Genomic DNA, 23,122 nt, shown 5'->3' with positions numbered 1-23,122 from the left:
CCCGGACATCTGAGACATACCCGAACATCTGTGATATACCCGGACATCTGAGATATACCCGGACGTCTGTGATATACCCGGACATCTGTGATATACCCGGACATCTGTGATATACCCGGACATCTGAGACATACCCGGACACCCGTGATATACCCGGACACCTGTGATATACCCAGACATCTGCGATATACCCGGACATCTGCGATATACCCGGACGTCTGTGATATACCCGGACATCTGTGATATACCCGGACACCTGAGACATACCCGGACATCTGTGATATACCCGGACATCTGTGATATACCCGGACATCTGAGACATACGCGGACATCTGTGATATACCCAGACATCTGAGATATACCCGGACATCTGAGACATTCCCGGACATCTGTGATATACCCAGACATCTGAGATATACCCGGACATCTGCGATATACCCGGACATCTGCGATATACCCAGACATCTGTGATATACCCGGACACCTCTGATATACCCGGACACCTGTGATATACCCGGACACCTGTGATATACCCGGACACCTGAGACATACCCGGACATCTGTGATATACCCGGACATCTGCGATATACCCGGACATCTGAGACATACGCGGACATCTGTGATATACCCAGACATCTGAGATATACCCGGACATCTGAGACATTCCCGGACATCTGTGATATACCCGAACATCCGTGATATACCCAGACATCTGCGATATACCCGGACATCTGAGATATACCCGGACATCTGCGATATACCCGGACATCTGTGATATACCCGGACATCTGCGATATACCCGGACATCTGCGATATACCCGGACATCTGTGATATACCCGGACATCTGCGATATACCCGGACATCTGAGACATACGCGGACATCTGTGATATACCCAGACATCTGAGATATACCCGGACATCTGAGACATTCCCGGACATCTGTGATATACCCGAACATCCGTGATATACCCGGACATCTGCGATATACCCGGACATCTGAGATATACCCGGACATCTGCGATATACCCGGACATCTGTGATATACCCGGACATCTGCGATATACCCGGACATCTGAGATATACCCGGACATCTGAGATATACACGGACATCTGCGATATACCCGGACATCTGTGATATACCCGGACAACTGCGATATACCCGGACATCTGCGATATACCCGGACATCTGTGATATACCCGGACATCTGTGATATACCCGGACATCTGCGATATACCCGGACATCTGTGATATACCCGGACATCTGTGATATACCCGGACATCTGCGATATACCCGGACATCTGAGACATACGCGGACATCTGTGATATACCCAGACATCTGAGATATACCCGGACATCTGAGACATTCCCGGACATCTGTGATATACCCGAACATCCGTGATATACCCGGACATCTGCGATATACCCGGACATCTGAGATATACCCGGACATCTGCGATATACCCGGACATCTGTGATATACCCGGACATCTGCGATATACCCGGACATCTGAGATATACCCGGACATCTGAGATATACACGGACATCTGCGATATACCCGGACATCTGTGATATACCCGGACAACTGCGATATACCCGGACATCTGCGATATACCCGGACATCTGAGACATACCCGGACATCTGTGATATACCCGGACACCTGTGATATACCCGGACATCTGAGACATACCCGGACATCTGTGATATACCCGGACACCTGTGATATACCCGGACACCTGTGATATACCCGGACATCTGAGACATACCCGGACTTCTGTGATATACCCGGACATCTGCGATATACCCGGACATCTGTGATATACCCGGACATCTGCGATATACCCGGACATCTGTGATATACCCGGACATCTGAGACATACCCGGACACCCGTGATATACCCGGACATCTGTGATATACCCAGACATCTGCGATATACCCGGACATCTGTGATATACCCGGACATCTGCGATATACCCGGACATCTGAGATATACCCGGACATCTGCGATATACCCGGACATCTGCGATATATCCGGACGTCTGAGACATACCCGGACATCTGAGACATACCCGGACATCTGAGACATACCCGGACATCTGAGACATACCCAGACATCTGTGATATACCCGGACACCTGTGATATACCCGGACATCTGAGACATACCCGGACATCTGGGATATACCCGGACACCTGTGATATACCCGGACACCTGTGATATACCCAGACATCTGAGACATACCCGGACATCTGTGATATACCCGGACATCTGCGATATACCCGGACATCTATGATATACCCAGACATCTGCGATATACCCGGACATCTGTGATATACCCGGACATCTGAGACATACCCGGACACCCGTGATATACCCGGACATCTGTGATATACCCAGACATCTGCGATATACCCGGACATCTGTGATATACCCGGACATCTGCGATATACCCGGACGTCTGTGATATACCCGGACATCTGTGATATACCCGGACACCTGAGACATACCCGGACATCTGTGATATACCCGGACATCTGTGATATACCCGGACATCTGTGATATACCCGGACATCTGTGATATACCCGGACATCTGAGAAATACCCGGACATCTGTGATATACCCGGACATCTGTGATATACCCGGACATCTGAGACATACCCGGACATCTGTGATATACCCAGACATCTGAGATATACCCGGACATCTGAGACATACCCGGACATCTGTGATATACCCAGACATCTGAGATATACCCGGACATCTGCGATATACCCGGACATCTGTGATATACCCGGACATCTGCGATATACCCGGACGTCTGTGATATACCCGGACATCTGTGATATACCCGGACACCTGAGACATACCCGGACATCTGCGATATACCCGGACATCTGTGATATACCCGGACATCTGTGATATACCCGGACATCTGAGATATACCCGGACATCTGAGACATACCCGGACATCTGTGATATACCCAGACATCTGAGATATACCCGGACATCTGCGATATACCCGGACATCTGCGATATACCCGGACATCTGTGATATACCCGGACATCTGCGATATACCCGGACATCTGCGATATACCCGGACATCTGAGACATACCCGGACGTCTGTGATATACCCGGACATCTGAGACATACCCGAACATCTGTGATATACCCGGACATCTGAGATATACCCGGACGTCTGTGATATACCCGGACATCTGTGATATACCCGGACATCTGTGACATACCCGGACATCTGAGACATACCCGAACATCTGTGATATACCCGGACATCTGAGATATACCCGGACGTCTGTGATATACCCGGACATCTGTGATATACCCGGACATCTGTGATATACCCGGACATCTGAGACATACCCGGACACCCGTGATATACCCAGACACCTGTGATATACCCAGACATCTGCGATATACCCGGACATCTGCGATATACCCGGACGTCTGTGATATACCCGGACATCTGTGATATACCCGGACACCTGAGACATACCCGGACATCTGTGATATACCCGGACATCTGAGACATTCCCGGACATCTGAGATATACCCGGACATCTGAGACATTCCCGGACATCTGTGATATACCCGGACATCTGTGATATACCCGGACATCTGAGATATACCCGGACATCTGAGACATACGCGGACATCTGAGATATACCCGGACATCTGCGACATACCCAGACATCTGAGATATACCCGGACATCTGCGATATACCCGGACATCTGAGATATACCCGGACATCTGCGATATACCCGGACATCTGTGATATACCCGGACATCTGCGATATACCCGGACATCTGCGATATACCCGGACATCTGAGACATACCCGGACATCTGTGATATACCCGGACACCTGTGATATACCCGGACATCTGAGACATACCCGGACATCTGTGATATACCCGGACACCTGTGATATACCCGGACATCTGCGATATACCCGGACATCTGTGATATACCCGGACATCTGCGATATACCCGGACATCTGTGATATACCCGGACATCTGAGACATACCCGGACACCCGTGATATACCCGGACATCTGTGATATACCCAGACATCTGCGATATACACGGACATCTGTGATATACCCGGACATCTGCGATATACCCGGACATCTGTGATATACCCGGACATCTGCGATATACCCGGACATCTGCGATATACCCGGACGTCTGAGACATACCCGGACATCTGAGACATACCTGGACATCTGAGACATACCCGGACATCTGAGACATACCCGGACATCTGAGACATACCCAGACATCTGTGATATACCCGGACACCTGTGATATACCCGGACATCTGAGACATACCCGGACATCTGTGATATACCCGGACACCTGTGACATACCCGGACACCTGTGATATACCCGGACATCTGAGACATACCCGGACATCTGTGATTTCCCCGGACATCTGCGATATACCCGGACACCTATGATATACCCAGACATCTGCGATATACCCGGACATCTGTGATATACCCGGACATCTGAGACATACCCGGACACCCGTGATATACCCGGACATCTGTGATATACCCAGACATCTGCGATATACCCGGACATCTGTGATATACCCGGACATCTGCGATATACCCGGACGTCTGTGATATACCAGGACATCTGTGATATACCCGGACACCTGAGACATACCCGGACATCTGTGATATACCCGGACATCTGTGATATACCCGGACATCTGTGATATACCCGGACATCTGTGATATACCCGGACATCTGCGATATACCCGGACATCTGTGATATACCCGGACATCTGTGATATACCCGGACATCTGAGACATACCCGGACATCTGTGATATACCCAGACATCTGCGATATACCCGGACATCTGTGATATACCCGGACATCTGCGATATACCCGGACATCTGAGATATACCCGGACATCTGCGATATACCCGGACATCTGCGATATACCCGGACACCCGTGATATACCCAGACATCTGCGATATACCCGGACATCTGTGATATACCCGGACATCTGCGATATACCCGGACATCTGTGATATACCCGGACATCTGCGATATACCCGGACATCTGCGATATACCCGGACGTCTGAGACATACTCGGACATCTGAGACATACCCGGACATCTGAGACATACCCGGACATCTGAGACATACCCGGACATCTGAGACATACCCAGACATCTGTGATATACCCGGACACCTGTGATATACCCGGACATCTGAGACATACCCGGACATCTGTGATATACCCGGACACCTGTGACATACCCGGACACCTGCGATATACCCGGACATCTGAGACATACCCGGACATCTGTGATATACCCGGACATCTGCGATATACCCGGACACCTATGATATACCCAGACATCTGCGATATACCCGGACATCTGTGATATACCCGGACATCTGAGACATACCCGGACACCCGTGATATACCCGGACATCTGTGATATACCCAGACATCTGCGATATACCCGGACATCTGTGATATACCCGGACATCTGCGATATACCCGGACGTCTGTGATATACCCGGACATCTGTGATATACCCGGACACCTGAGACATACCCGGACATCTGTGATATACCCGGACATCTGTGATATACCCGGACATCTGTGATATACCCGGACATCTGTGATATACCCGGACATCTGCGATATACCCGGACATCTGTGATATACCCGGACATCTGTGATATACCCGGACATCTGAGACATACCCGGACATCTGTGATATACCCAGACATCTGCGATATACCCGGACATCTGTGATATACCCGGACATCTGCGATATACCCGGACATCTGAGATATACCCGGACATCTGCGATATACCCGGACATCTGTGATATACCCGGACATCTGCGATATACCCGGACGTCTGTGATATACCCGGACATCTGTGATATACCCGGACACCTGAGACATACCCGGACATCTGTGATATACCCGGACATCTGTGATATACCCGGACATCTGCGATATACCCGGACATCTGTGATATACCCGGACATCTGTGATATACCCGGACATCTGAGATATACCCGGACATCTGAGACATTCCCGGACATCTGTGATATACCCAGACATCTGAGATATACCCGGACATCTGCGATATACCCGGACATCTGTGATATACCCGGACATCTGCGATATACCCGGACATCTGAGATATACCCGGACATCTGAGATATACCCGGACATCTGCGATATACCCAGACATCTGTGATATACCCGGACAACTGCGATATACCCGGACATCTGCGATATACCCGGACATCTGAGACATACCCGGACATCTGTGATATACCCGGACATCTGAGACATACCCGGACATCTGTGATATACCCGGACACCTGTGATATACCCGGACACCTGTGATATACCCGGACATCTGAGACATACCCGGACATCTGTGATATACCCGGACATCTGCGATATACCCGGACATCTGTGATATACCCGGACATCTGCGATATACCCGGACATCTGTGATATACCCGGACATCTGAGACATACCCGGACACCCGTGATATACCCGGACATCTGTGATATACCCAGACATCTGCGATATACCCGGACATCTGTGATATACCCGGACATCTGCGATATACCCGGACATCTGTGATATACCCGGACATCTGCGATATACCCGGACATCTGCGATATACCCGGACGTCTGTGATATACCCGGACATCTGCGATATACCCGGACATCTGTGATATACCCGGACATCTGTGATATACCCGGACATCTGAGACATACCCGGACATCTGTGATATACCCAGACACCTGAGACATACCCGGACATCTGTGATATACCCGGACATCTGTGATATACCCGGACATCTGTGATATACCCGGACATCTGTGATATACCCGGACATCTGCGATATACCCGGACATCTGTGATATACCCGGACATCTGTGATATACCCGGACATCTGAGACATACCCGGACATCTGTGATATACCCAGACATCTGAGATATACCCGGACATCTGAGACATACCCGGACATCTGTGATATACCCAGACATCTGAGATATACCCGGACATCTGCGATATACCCGGACATCTGAGATATACCCGGACATCTGCGATATACCCGGACATCTGTGATATACCCGGACATCTGCGATATACCCGGACGTCTGTGATATACCCGGACATCTGTGATATACCCGGACACCTGAGACATACCCGGACATCTGTGATATACCCGGACATCTGTGATATACCCGGACATCTGCGATATACCCGGACATCTGTGATATACCCGGACATCTGTGATATACCCGGACATCTGAGATATACCCGGACATCTGAGACATACCCGGACATCTGTGATATACCCAGACATCTGAGATATACCCGGACATCTGCGATATACCCGGACATCTGCGATATACCCGGACATCTGTGATATACCCGGACATCTGCGATATACCCGGACATCTGCGATATACCCGGACATCTGAGACATACCCGGACGTCTGTGATATACCCGGACATCTGAGACATACCCGAACATCTGTGATATACCCGGACATCTGAGATATACCCGGACGTCTGTGATATACCCGGACATCTGTGATATACCCGGACATCTGTGATATACCCGGACATCTGAGACATACCCGAACATCTGTGATATACCCGGACATCTGAGATATACCCGGACGTCTGTGATATACCCGGACATCTGTGATATACCCGGACATCTGTGATATACCCGGACATCTGAGACATACCCGGACACCCGTGATATACCCAGACACCTGTGATATACCCAGACATCTGCGATATACCCGGACATCTGCGATATACCCGGACGTCTGTGATATACCCGGACATCTGTGATATACCCGGACACCTGAGACATACCCGGACATCTGTGATATACCCGGACATCTGAGACATTCCCGGACATCTGAGATATACCCGGACATCTGAGACATTCCCGGACATCTGTGATATACCCGGACATCTGTGATATACCCGGACATCTGAGATATACCCGGACATCTGAGACATACGCGGACATCTGAGATATACCCGGACATCTGCGACATACCCAGACATCTGAGATATACCCGGACATCTGCGATATACCCGGACATCTGAGATATACCCGGACATCTGCGATATACCCGGACATCTGTGATATACCCGGACATCTGCGATATACCCGGACATCTGCGATATACCCGGACATCTGAGACATACCCGGACATCTGTGATATACCCGGACACCTGTGATATACCCGGACATCTGAGACATACCCGGACATCTGTGATATACCCGGACACCTGTGATATACCCGGACATCTGCGATATACCCGGACATCTGTGATATACCCGGACATCTGCGATATACCCGGACATCTGTGATATACCCGGACATCTGAGACATACCCGGACACCCGTGATATACCCGGACATCTGTGATATACCCAGACATCTGCGATATACCCGGACATCTGTGATATACCCGGACATCTGCGATATACCCGGACATCTGTGATATACCCGGACATCTGCGATATACCCGGACATCTGCGATATACCCGGACGTCTGAGACATACCCGGACATCTGAGACATACCTGGACATCTGAGACATACCCGGACATCTGAGACATACCCGGACATCTGAGACATACCCAGACATCTGTGATATACCCGGACACCTGTGATATACCCGGACATCTGAGACATACCCGGACATCTGTGATATACCCGGACACCTGTGACATACCCGGACACCTGTGATATACCCGGACATCTGAGACATACCCGGACATCTGTGATTTCCCCGGACATCTGCGATATACCCGGACACCTATGATATACCCAGACATCTGCGATATACACGGACATCTGTGATATACCCGGACATCTGAGACATACCCGGACACCCGTGATATACCCGGACATCTGTGATATACCCAGACATCTGCGATATACCCGGACATCTGTGATATACCCGGACATCTGCGATATACCCGGACGTCTGTGATATACCAGGACATCTGTGATATACCCGGACACCTGAGACATACCCGGACATCTGTGATATACCCGGACATCTGTGATATACCCGGACATCTGTGATATACCCGGACATCTGTGATATACCCGGACATCTGCGATATACCCGGACATCTGTGATATACCCGGACATCTGTGATATACCCGGACATCTGAGACATACCCGGACATCTGTGATATACCCAGACATCTGCGATATACCCGGACATCTGTGATATACCCGGACATCTGCGATATACCCGGACATCTGAGATATACCCGGACATCTGCGATATACCCGGACATCTGTGATATACCCGGACACCCGTGATATACCCGGACATCTGTGATATACCCAGACATCTGCGATATACCCGGACATCTGTGATATACCCGGACATCTGCGATATACCCGGACATCTGTGATATACCCGGACATCTGCGATATACCCGGACATCTGCGATATACCCGGACGTCTGAGACATACTCGGACATCTGAGACATACCCGGACATCTGAGACATACCCGGACATCTGAGACATACCCGGACATCTGAGACATACCCAGACATCTGTGATATACCCGGACACCTGTGATATACCCGGACATCTGAGACATACCCGGACATCTGTGATATACCCGGACACCTGTGACATACCCGGACACCTGCGATATACCCGGACATCTGAGACATACCCGGACATCTGTGATATACCCGGACATCTGCGATATACCCGGACACCTATGATATACCCAGACATCTGCGATATACCCGGACATCTGTGATATACCCGGACATCTGAGACATACCCGGACACCCGTGATATACCCGGACATCTGTGATATACCCAGACATCTGCGATATACCCGGACATCTGTGATATACCCGGACATCTGCGATATACCCGGACGTCTGTGATATACCCGGACATCTGTGATATACCCGGACACCTGAGACATACCCGGACATCTGTGATATACCCGGACATCTGTGATATACCCGGACATCTGTGATATACCCGGACATCTGTGATATACCCGGACATCTGCGATATACCCGGACATCTGTGATATACCCGGACATCTGTGATATACCCGGACATCTGAGACATACCCGGACATCTGTGATATACCCAGACATCTGCGATATACCCGGACATCTGTGATATACCCGGACATCTGCGATATACCCGGACATCTGAGATATACCCGGACATCTGCGATATACCCGGACATCTGTGATATACCCGGACATCTGCGATATACCCGGACGTCTGTGATATACCCGGACATCTGTGATATACCCGGACACCTGAGACATACCCGGACATCTGTGATATACCCGGACATCTGTGATATACCCGGACATCTGCGATATACCCGGACATCTGTGATATACCCGGACATCTGTGATATACCCGGACATCTGAGATATACCCGGACATCTGAGACATTCCCGGACATCTGTGATATACCCAGACATCTGAGATATACCCGGACATCTGCGATATACCCGGACATCTGTGATATACCCGGACATCTGCGATATACCCGGACATCTGAGATATACCCGGACATCTGAGATATACCCGGACATCTGCGATATACCCAGACATCTGTGATATACCCGGACAACTGCGATATACCCGGACATCTGCGATATACCCGGACATCTGAGACATACCCGGACATCTGTGATATACCCGGACATCTGAGACATACCCGGACATCTGTGATATACCCGGACACCTGTGATATACCCGGACACCTGTGATATACCCGGACATCTGAGACATACCCGGACATCTGTGATATACCCGGACATCTGCGATATACCCGGACATCTGTGATATACCCGGACATCTGCGATATACCCGGACATCTGTGATATACCCGGACATCTGAGACATACCCGGACACCCGTGATATACCCGGACATCTGTGATATACCCAGACATCTGCGATATACCCGGACATCTGTGATATACCCGGACATCTGCGATATACCCGGACATCTGTGATATACCCGGACATCTGCGATATACCCGGACATCTGCGATATACCCGGACGTCTGAGACATACCCGGACATCTGAGACATACCTGGACATCTGAGACATACCCGGACATCTGAGACATACCCGGACATCTGAGACATACCCAGACATCTGTGATATACCCGGACACCTGTGATATACCCGGACATCTGAGACATACCCGGACATCTGTGATATACCCGGACACCTGTGACATACCCGGACACCTGTGATATACCCGGACATCTGAGACATACCCGGACATCTGTGATTTCCCCGGACATCTGCGATATACCCGGACACCTATGATATACCCAGACATCTGCGATATACCCGGACATCTGTGATATACCCGGACATCTGAGACATACCCGGACACCGGTGATATACCCGGACATCTGTGATATACCCAGACATCTGCGATATACCCGGACATCTGTGATATACCCGGACATCTGCGATATACCCGGACGTCTGTGATATACCAGGACATCTGTGATATACCCGGACACCTGAGACATACCCGGACATCTGTGATATACCCGGACATCTGTGATATACCCGGACATCTGTGATATACCCGGACATCTGTGATATACCCGGACATCTGCGATATACCCGGACATCTGTGATATACCCGGACATCTGTGATATACCCGGACATCTGAGACATACCCGGACATCTGTGATATACCCAGACATCTGCGATATACCCGGACATCTGTGATATACCCGGACATCTGCGATATACCCGGACATCTGAGATATACCCGGACATCTGCGATATACCCGGACATCTGTGATATACCCGGACACCCGTGATATACCCGGACATCTGTGATATACCCAGACATCTGCGATATACCCGGACATCTGTGATATACCCGGACATCTGCGATATACCCGGACATCTGTGATATACCCGGACATCTGCGATATACCCGGACATCTGCGATATACCCGGACGTCTGAGACATACTCGGACATCTGAGACATACCCGGACATCTGAGACATACCCGGACATCTGAGACATACCCGGACATCTGAGACATACCCAGACATCTGTGATATACCCGGACACCTGTGATATACCCGGACATCTGAGACATACCCGGACATCTGTGATATACCCGGACACCTGTGACATACCCGGACACCTGCGATATACCCGGACATCTGAGACATACCCGGACATCTGTGATATACCCGGACATCTGCGATATACCCGGACACCTATGATATAACCAGACATCTGCGATATACCCGGACATCTGTGATATACCCGGACATCTGAGACATACCCGGACACCCGTGATATACCCGGACATCTGTGATATACCCAGACATCTGCGATATACCCGGACATCTGTGATATACCCGGACATCTGCGATATACCCGGACGTCTGTGATATACCCGGACATCTGTGATATACCCGGACACCTGAGACATACCCGGACATCTGTGATATACCCGGACATCTGTGATATACCCGGACATCTGTGATATACCCGGACATCTGTGATATACCCGGACATCTGCGATATACCCGGACATCTGCGATATACCCGGACATCTGTGATATACCCGGACATCTGAGACATACCCGGACATCTGTGATATACCCAGACATCTGCGATATACCCGGACATCTGTGATATACCCGGACATCTGCGATATACCCGGACATCTGAGATATACCCGGACATCTGCGATATACCCGGACATCTGTGATATACCCGGACATCTGCGATATACCCGGACGTCTGTGATATACCCGGACATCTGTGATATACCCGGACACCTGAGACATACCCGGACATCTGTGATATACCCGGACATCTGTGATATACCCGGACATCTGCGATATACCCGGACATCTGTGATATACCCGGACATCTGTGATATACCCGGACATCTGAGATATACCCGGACATCTGAGACATACCCAGACATCTGTGATATATCCAGACATCTGAGATATACCCGGACATCTGAGACATACCCGGACATCTGTGATATACCCGGACATCTGAGATATACCCGGACATCTGCGATATACCCGGACATCTGTGATATACCCGGACATCTGCGATATACCCGGACATCTGAGATATACCCGGACATCTGCGATATACCCGGACATCTGTGATATACCCGGACATCTGCGATATACCCGGACATCTGCGATATACCCGGACGTCTGAGACATACCCGGACATCTGTGATATACCCGGACATCTGCGATATACCCGGACGTCTGTGATATACCCGGACATCTGTGATATACCCGGACACCTGAGACATACCCGGACATCTGTGATATACCCGGACATCTGCGATATACCCGGACGTCTGTGATATACCCGGACATCTGTGATATACCCGGACACCTGAGACATACCCGGACATCTGTGATATACCCGGACATCTGTGATATACCCGGACATCTGTGACATTCCCGGACATCTGTGATATACCCAGACATCTGAGATATACCCGGACATCTGAGACATTCCCGGACATCTGTGATATACCCAGACTTCTGAGATATACCCGGACATCTGCGATATACCCGGACATCTGCGATATACCCGGACATCTGAGACATACCCGGACATCTGTGATATACCCGGACATCTGAGACATACCCGGACATCTGTGATATACCCGGACACCTGTGATATACCCGGACACCTGTGATATACCCGGACACCTGTGATATACCCGGACACCTGAGACATACCCGGACATCTGTGATATACCCGGACATCTGCGATATACCCGGACATCTGAGACATACGCGGACATCTGTGATATACCCAGACATCTGAGATATACCCGGACATCTGCGATATACCCGGACATCTGTGATATACCCGGACATCTGCGATATACCCGGACATCTGAGATATACCCGGACATCTGAGATATACCCGGACATCTGCGATATACCCAGACATCTGTGATATACCCGGACAACTGCGATATACCCGGACATCTGCGATATACCCGGACATCTGAGACATACCCGGACATCTGTGATATACCCGGACATCTGAGACATACCCGGACATCTGTGATATACCCGGACATCTGTGATATACCCGGACATCTGTGATATACCCGGACATCTGAGACATACCCGGACATCTGTGATATACCCGGACATCTGTGATATACCCGGACATCTGTGATATACCCGGACATCTGAGACATACCCGGACATCTGTGATATACTCGGACATCTGTGATATACCCGGACACCTGTGATATACCCGGACATCCGAGACATACCCGGACATCTGTGATATACCCGGACATCTGCGATATACCCGGACATCTGTGATATACCCGGACATCTGCGATATACCCGGACATCTGTGATATACCCGGACATCTGAGACATACCCGGACACCCGTGATAAACACGGACATCTGTGATATACCCAGACATCTGCGATATACCCGGACATCTGTGATATACCCGGACATCTGTGATATACCCGGACATCTGTGATATACCCGGACATCTGTGATATACCCGGACATCTGAGATATACCCGGACATCTGAGACATTCCCGGACATCTGTGATATACCCAGACTTCTGAGATATACCCGGACATCTGCGATATACCCGGACATCTGCGATATACCCGGACATCTGAGACATACCCGGACATCTGTGATATACCCGGACATCTGAGACATACCCGGACATCTGTGATATACCCGGACACCTGTGATATACCCGGACACCTGTGATATACCCGGACACCTGTGATATACCCGGACACCTGAGACATACCCGGACATCTGTGATATACCCGGACATCTGCGATATACCCGGACATCTGAGACATACGCGGACATCTGTGATATACCCAGACTTCTGAGATATACCCGGACATCTGCGATATACCCGGACATCTGCGATATACCCGGACATCTGAGACATACCCGGACATCTGTGATATACCCGGACATCTGAGACATACCCGGACATCTGTGATATACCCGGACACCTGTGATATACCCGGACACCTGTGATATACCCGGACACCTGTGATATACCCGGACACCTGAGACATACCCGGACATCTGTGATATACCCGGACATCTGCGATATACCCGGACATCTGAGACATACGCGGACATCTGTGATATACCCAGACATCTGAGATATACCCGGACATCTGCGATATACCCGGACATCTGTGATATACCCGGACATCTGCGATATACCCGGACATCTGAGATATACCCGGACATCTGAGATATACCCGGACATCTGCGATATACCCAGACATCTGTGATATACCCGGACAACTGCGATATACCCGGACATCTGCGATATACCCGGACATCTGAGACATACCCGGACATCTGTGATATACCCGGACATCTGAGACATACCCGGACATCTGTGATATACCCGGACATCTGTGATATACCCGGACATCTGTGATATACCCGGACATCTGAGACATACCCGGACATCTGTGATATACCCGGACATCTGTGATATACCCGGACATCTGTGATATACCCGGACATCTGAGACATACCCGGACATCTGTGATATACTCGGACATCTGTGATATACCCGGACACCTGTGATATACCCGGACATCCGAGACATACCCGGACATCTGTGATATACCCGGACATCTGCGATATACCCGGACATCTGTGATATACCCGGACATCTGCGATATACCCGGACATCTGTGATATACCCGGACATCTGAGACATACCCGGACACCCGTGATAAACACGGACATCTGTGATATACCCAGACATCTGCGATATACCCGGACATCTGTGATATACCCGGACATCTGTGATATACCCGGACATCTGTGATATACCCGGACATCTGTGATATACCCGGACATCTGCGATATACCCGGACATCTGCGATATACCCGGACATCTGTGATATACCCGGACATCTGCGATATACCCGGACATCTGCGATATACCCGGACGTCTGAGACATACCCGGACATCTGAGACATACCCGGACATCTGAGACATACCCGGACATCTGAGACATACCCGGACATCTGAGACATACCCAGACATCTGTGATATACCCGGACACCTGTGATATACCCGGACATCTGAGACATACCCGGACATCTGGGATATACCCGGACACCTGTGATATACCCGGACACCTGTGATATGCCCAGACATCTGAGACATACCCGGACATCTGTGATATACCCGGACATCTGCGATATACCCGGACATCTATGATATACCCAGACATCTGCGATATACCCGGACATCTGTGATATACCCGGACATCTGAGACATACCCGGACACCCGTGATATACCCGGACATCTGTGATATACCCAGACATCTGCGATATACCCGGACATCTGCGATATACCCGGACATCTGCGATATACCCGGACGTCTGTGATATACCCGGACATCTGTGATATACCCGGACACCTGAGACATACCCGGACATCTGTGATATACCCGGACATCTGTGATATACCCGGACATCTGTGATATACCCGGACATCTGTGATATACCCGGACATCTGCGATATACCCGGACATCTGTGATATACCCGGACATCTGTGATATACCCGGACATCTGAGACATACCCGGACATCTGTGATATACCCAGACATCTGAGATATACCCGGACATCTGAGACATACCCGGACATCTGTGATATACCCAGACATCTGAGATATACCCGGACATCTGCGATATACCCGGACATCTGTGATATACCCGGACATCTGCGATATACCCGGACATCTGAGATATACCCGGACATCTGCGATATACCCGGACATCTGTGATATACCCGGACATCTGCGATATACCCGGACGTCTGTGATATACCCGGACATCTGTGATATACCCGGACACCTGAGACATACCCGGACATCTGTGATATACCCGGACATCTGTGATATACCCGGACATCTGCGATATACCCGGACATCTGTGATATACCCGGACATCTGTGATATACCCGGACATCTGAGATATACCCGGACATCTGAGACATACCCGGACATCTGTGATATACCCAGACATCTGAGATATACCCGGACATCTGCGATATACCCGGACATCTGCGATATACCCGGACATCTGTGATATACCCGGACATCTGCGATATACCCGGACATCTGCGATATACCCGGACATCTGAGATATACCCGGACGTCTGTGATATACCCGGACATCTGAGACATACCCGAACATCTGTGATATACCCGGACGTCTGTGATATACCCGGACATCTGTGATATACCCGGACATCTGTGATATACCCGGACATCTGAGACATACCCGGACACCCGTGATATACCCGGACATCTGAGATATACCCGGACATCTGCGATATACCCGGACGTCTGTGATATACCCGGACATCTGTGATATACCCGGACACCTGAGACATACCCGGACATCTGTGATATACCCGGACATCTGTGATATACCCGGACATCTGAGACATACGCGGACATCTGTGATATACCCAGACATCTGAGATATACCCGGACATCTGAGACATTCCCGGACATCTGTGATATACCCAGACATCTGAGATATACCCGGACATCTGCGATATACCTGGACATCTGCGATATACCCGGACATCTGAGATATACCCGGACATCTGCGATATACCCGGACATCTGTGATATACCCGGACATCTGCGATATACCCGGACATCTGCGATATACCCGGACATCTGAGACATACCCGGACATCTGTGATATACCCGGACACCTGTGATATACCCGGACATCTGAGACATACCCGGACATCTGTGATATACCCGGACACCTGTGATATACCCGGACACCTGTGATATACCCGGACATCAGCGATATACCCGGACATCTGTGATATACCCGGACATCTGCGATATACCCGGACATCTGTGATATACCCGGACATCTGAGACATACCCGGACACCCGTGATATACCCGGACATCTGTGATATACCCAGACATCTGCGATATACCCGGACATCTGTGATATACCCGGACATCTGCGATATACCCGGACATCTGTGATATACCCGGACATCTGCGATATACCCGGACATCTGCGATATACCCGGACGTCTGAGACATACCCGGACATCTGAGACATACCCGGACATCTGAGACATACCCGGACATCTGAGACATACCCGGACATCTGAGACATACCCAGACATCTGTGATATACCCGGACACCTGTGATATACCCGGACATCTGAGACATACCCGGACATCTGTGATATACCCGGACACCTGTGATATACCCGGACACCTGTGATATACCCGGACATCTGAGACATACCCGGACATCTGTGATATACCCGGACATCTGCGATATACCCGGACACCTATGATATACCCAGACATCTGCGATATACCCGGACATCTGTGATATACCCGGACATCTGAGACATACCCGGACACCCGTGATATACCCGGACATCTGTGATATACCCGGACATCTGTGATATACCCGGACATCTGTGATATACCCGGACATCTGCGATATACCCGGACATCTGTGATATACCCGGACATCTGTGATATACCCGGACATCTGAGACATACCCGGACATCTGTGATATACCCAGACATCTGCGATATACCCGGACATCTGTGATATACCCGGACATCTGCGATATACCCGGACATCTGAGATATACCCGGACATCTGCGATATACCCGGACATCTGTGATATACCCGGACATCTGCGATATACCCGGACGTCTGTGATATACCCGGACATCTGTGATATACCCGGACACCTGAGACATACCCGGACATCTGTGATATACCCGGACATCTGTGATATACCCGGACATCTGCGATATTCCCGGACATCTGTGATATACCCGGACATCTGTGATATACCCGGACATCTGAGATATACCCGGACATCTGAGACATACCCAGACATCTGTGATATACCCAGACATCTGTGATATACCCAGACATCTGCGATATACCCAGACATCTGTGATATACCCGGACATCTGAGATATACCCGGACATCTGAGACATACCCGGACATCTGTGATATACCCGGACATCTGAGATATACCCGGACATCTGCGATATACCCGGACATCTGTGATATACCCGGACATCTGCGATATACCCGGACATCTGAGATATACCCGGACATCTGCGATATACCCGGACATCTGTGATATACCCGGACATCTGCGATATACCCGGACATCTGCGATATACCCGGACGTCTGAGACATACCCGGACATCTGTGATATACCCGGACATCTGCGATATACCCGGACGTCTGTGATATACCCGGACATCTGTGATATACCCGGACACCTGAGACATACCCGGACATCTGTGATATACCCGGACATCTGTGGTATACCCGGACATCTGCGATATACCCGGACATCTGTGATATACCCGGACATCTGTGATATACCCAGACATCTGAGATATACCCGGACATCTGAGATATACCCGGACATCTGTGATATACCCGGACATCTGTGATACCCCCAGACATCTGAGATATACCCGGACATCTGCGATATACCCGGACATCTGTGATATACCCGGACATCTGCGATATACCCGGACATCTGAGATATACCCGGACATCTGCGATATACCCGGACATCTGTGATATACCCGGACATCTGCGATATACCCGGACATCTGCGATATACCCGGACGTCTGAGACATACCCGGACATCTGAGACATACCCGTACATCTGAGACATACCCGGACATCTGAGACATACCCGGACATCTGTGATATACCCGGACACCTCTGATATACCCGGACATCTGAGACATACCCGGACATCTGTGATATACCCGGACACCTGTGATATACCCGGACACCTGTGATATACCCGGACATTTGAGACATACCCGGACATCTGTGATATACCCGGACATCTGCGATATACCCGGACATCTGTGATATACCCGGACATCTGCGATATACCCGGACATCTGAGGCATACCCGGACATCTGAGACATACCCGGACATCTGTGATATACCCGGACATCTGTGATATACCCGGACATCTGTGATATACCCGGACATCTGAGACATACCCGGACATCTGTGATATACCCGAACATCTGTGATATACCCAGACATCTGAGACATACCCGGACATCTGTGATATACCCGGACATCTGTGATATACCCGGACATCTGAGACATACCCGGACATCTGTGATATAACCGGACATCTGTGATATACCCGAACATCCGTGATATACCCAGACATCTGTGATATACCCGGACATCTGTGATATACCCGGACATCTGTGATATACCCGGACATCCGTGATATACCCAGACATCCGTGATATACCCGGACATCTGTGATATACCCGGACATCTGTGATATACCCGGACGTCTGTGATATACCCGGACGTCTGTGATATACCCGGACATCTGTGATATACCCGGACATCTGAGATATGCCCAGACATCTGTGATATACCCGGACATCTGCGATATACCCAGACATCTGTGATATACCCGGACATCTGTGATATACCCAGACATCTGCGATATACCCAGACATACTCCCATATTCTGGAGTTTTGATTCAGGCAGTTTAGATTTGGCTGTGAAGGGAACAGCAGCTTTTGGAAAGAGCTGCCATGTTAAACAATGGTTTGGCCCAGACAAGAATCCACAGGCTGTTTCCTGAAGGATCTCTCTTTCTCCAAGAGATCTCTATTCTGTGTTACGACACCCTCGGCTCGTGTGAAGTCAATTCCAGCCCCACTTGACCCGAAGTCGCAACACAATTGAAATTAACTCAACTTTAGAAATACTCAAGGTTCCTCGGCTCCCCCAAAACAACAGTCAACAGGTTTGTAAATGTAAACATAATTAACTTCTATTAAAAATGATAACTATAACTAAATAGACAGCAAATACAACTGGTTAACTATGCTCTAATTTTTAACCCCCCCTCCCTTTAACTCATCTCGCCCTCTGTACACCATGCAAGACAGATAAACACAGGGGGGAAAGAGGGCTGCAAAAATAATACTAAAAGTAAAAGGATTAAAGTCTCTGTTTCAATTGGATGTCTTCCAGTTAGATTGTCCTTCAGTCTAGACCTCCAGTCGGATGAGCATTTTGCTTTCTGTCTGAGTTTGTAATGGTTTCCACAGTAGACTCATCAAGATCTAGAGGCTTCTCTACAGAGTCAGAAACAGCAGACAGGAAATATTTGGGAAAGAGAGAAACACACACAAAGAATAACACGCAACCTCTCATCTCAGCAACCAGGCGATTTCCCTGCTGGGTTCTCTGAAAAATCCCCACCTGGCAGGACCCAATCGCTGTCTGTTGCTGGGCAGAATACGATCCCTGGCCAATCCATTGGCCACCAGCCGACCAATCGAACCAGATCCCCCAATCTCTCGGGTAATGTCTGAGTTCTTCTGTTCAAAATCTAAATCTTTTCTTTAAAATGTATTTAATTCCAAACATATTCAACGGTGCAAAAATCATGAATAAATCAAAGAACATTCTCCGCATGTCATAGTTCACAGTTTGTGCACGTTTTTTTCCCTCCCCCCCCCCATCCCCCGCGCCAGGCGATGAACAATTCCCCAAACGTGGTCATGAGCAGTCCCCACCGTGTCTCAAAGCCCTCCGCTGATCCCCTCAATTCGAACTTGATTTTTTTTCCAGCCGGAGAAAGTCACACAAGTCCCCCAGCCAGGCCACCATTCCCGGGGGCGTTCCAGCATTCCCTTATCCAGGAAAGAGAGGCAACATCGGGGCCCTCCTCCCCTCCATCAGCTCCGGCATTTCCGATACCCCAATAATCGCCACCAGCGGGTCCGGCCCGGCCTCGACCCCCACAATCTCCGACTTCTCACACCCCCAGAACATGTGCGCGTGATTTGCTGGTCATCGCCCACACCTCTCACACTGAAATCTAAATCTCCATAGCACTGCGAACTATTGAGTTCCTGACTTCCCCTGCTCGACTTAAAGGTAAAATCCATGGACCAAAACAATAACAAAGTGAACGAAATGGTAAGTAAGGGAATGAGCAGGAAAGGTCCTTGCAACAGCCGGTATTCCTGTGTTTGTTAACTGTATTTAAAAATGGGCTTGACCCGAGATAGGGTTTGTTTGCTTGAAGATAAAGAAAATAGTAGTTAGGAGTTGAAGTGTTTCATTTTATTGTTTAGCAGTGTTTTACTGGTCAGCTATTTCTTGTCTGAAGTTAAAGTTAGTTCAATCCTGTGTCAGTAATAAAGTTTTTTTTTAAAATTTGCCGCATCCCGATTTCAGAGTGAACCAACTCCCGGAGCGAGGAATCGTTTCCCCTCAGCCTTACAAAATTCAAATAAAATGTTGGGGTTTCTGTCCGGTATCCTAGCAATTGTGGGGTCTGGTCTGGGATCGTAATAAATGGCAAAGGTCTGTGATTGGGATGATAGAATAAAGAACAAAGAACAAAGAAAAGCCCTCCAAGCCTGCGCCGACCATGCTGCCCGACTAAACTAAAATCTTCCACATTTCCGGGGTCCCTATCCCTCTATTCCGATCCTATTCATGTATTTGTAAAGATGCTGCCTAAACGACACTATCGCTTCCACCACCTCCTCTGGCAGCGAGTTCCAGGCACCCACTACCCTCTGTGTACAAAACGTGCCTCGTACATCTCTTCTAAACCTTGCCCCTCTCACCTTAAACCCCTAGTAATTGACCCCTCTACCCTGGGGAAAAGCCTCTTACTATCCACTCTGTCTATGCCCCTCATAATTTTGAATACCTCTATCAGGTCTCCCCTCAACCTCCGTCGTTCCAGTGAGAACAAACAGAGTTTATTCAACCGCTCCTCATAGCTAATGCCCTCCACACCAGGCAACATTCTGGTAAATCTCTTCTGCACCCTCTCTAAAGCCTCCACATCCTTCTGGTAGTGTGGCGACCAGAATTGAACACTATACTCCAAGTGTGGCCTAGAGAGA

General features: G+C 49.5%; 1 protein-coding gene across 1 annotated transcript in view; it reads right to left on the bottom strand.

Moving 5' to 3' along the window:
• The window catches only part of LOC140387643 (uncharacterized), a 189,481-nt gene that overhangs the window by 85,696 nt on the left and 80,663 nt on the right, over nucleotides 1-23,122 (bottom strand). The window lies entirely within an intron of this gene.

The sequence above is a fragment of the Scyliorhinus torazame genome, chromosome 13, assembly GCF_047496885.1.
Source record: "Scyliorhinus torazame isolate Kashiwa2021f chromosome 13, sScyTor2.1, whole genome shotgun sequence".
Lineage (NCBI taxonomy): Eukaryota > Metazoa > Chordata > Chondrichthyes > Carcharhiniformes > Scyliorhinidae > Scyliorhinus > Scyliorhinus torazame.
Note: the sequence above shows the minus strand (reverse complement) of the source record. Positions and strands in the feature narration are given on the sequence as shown.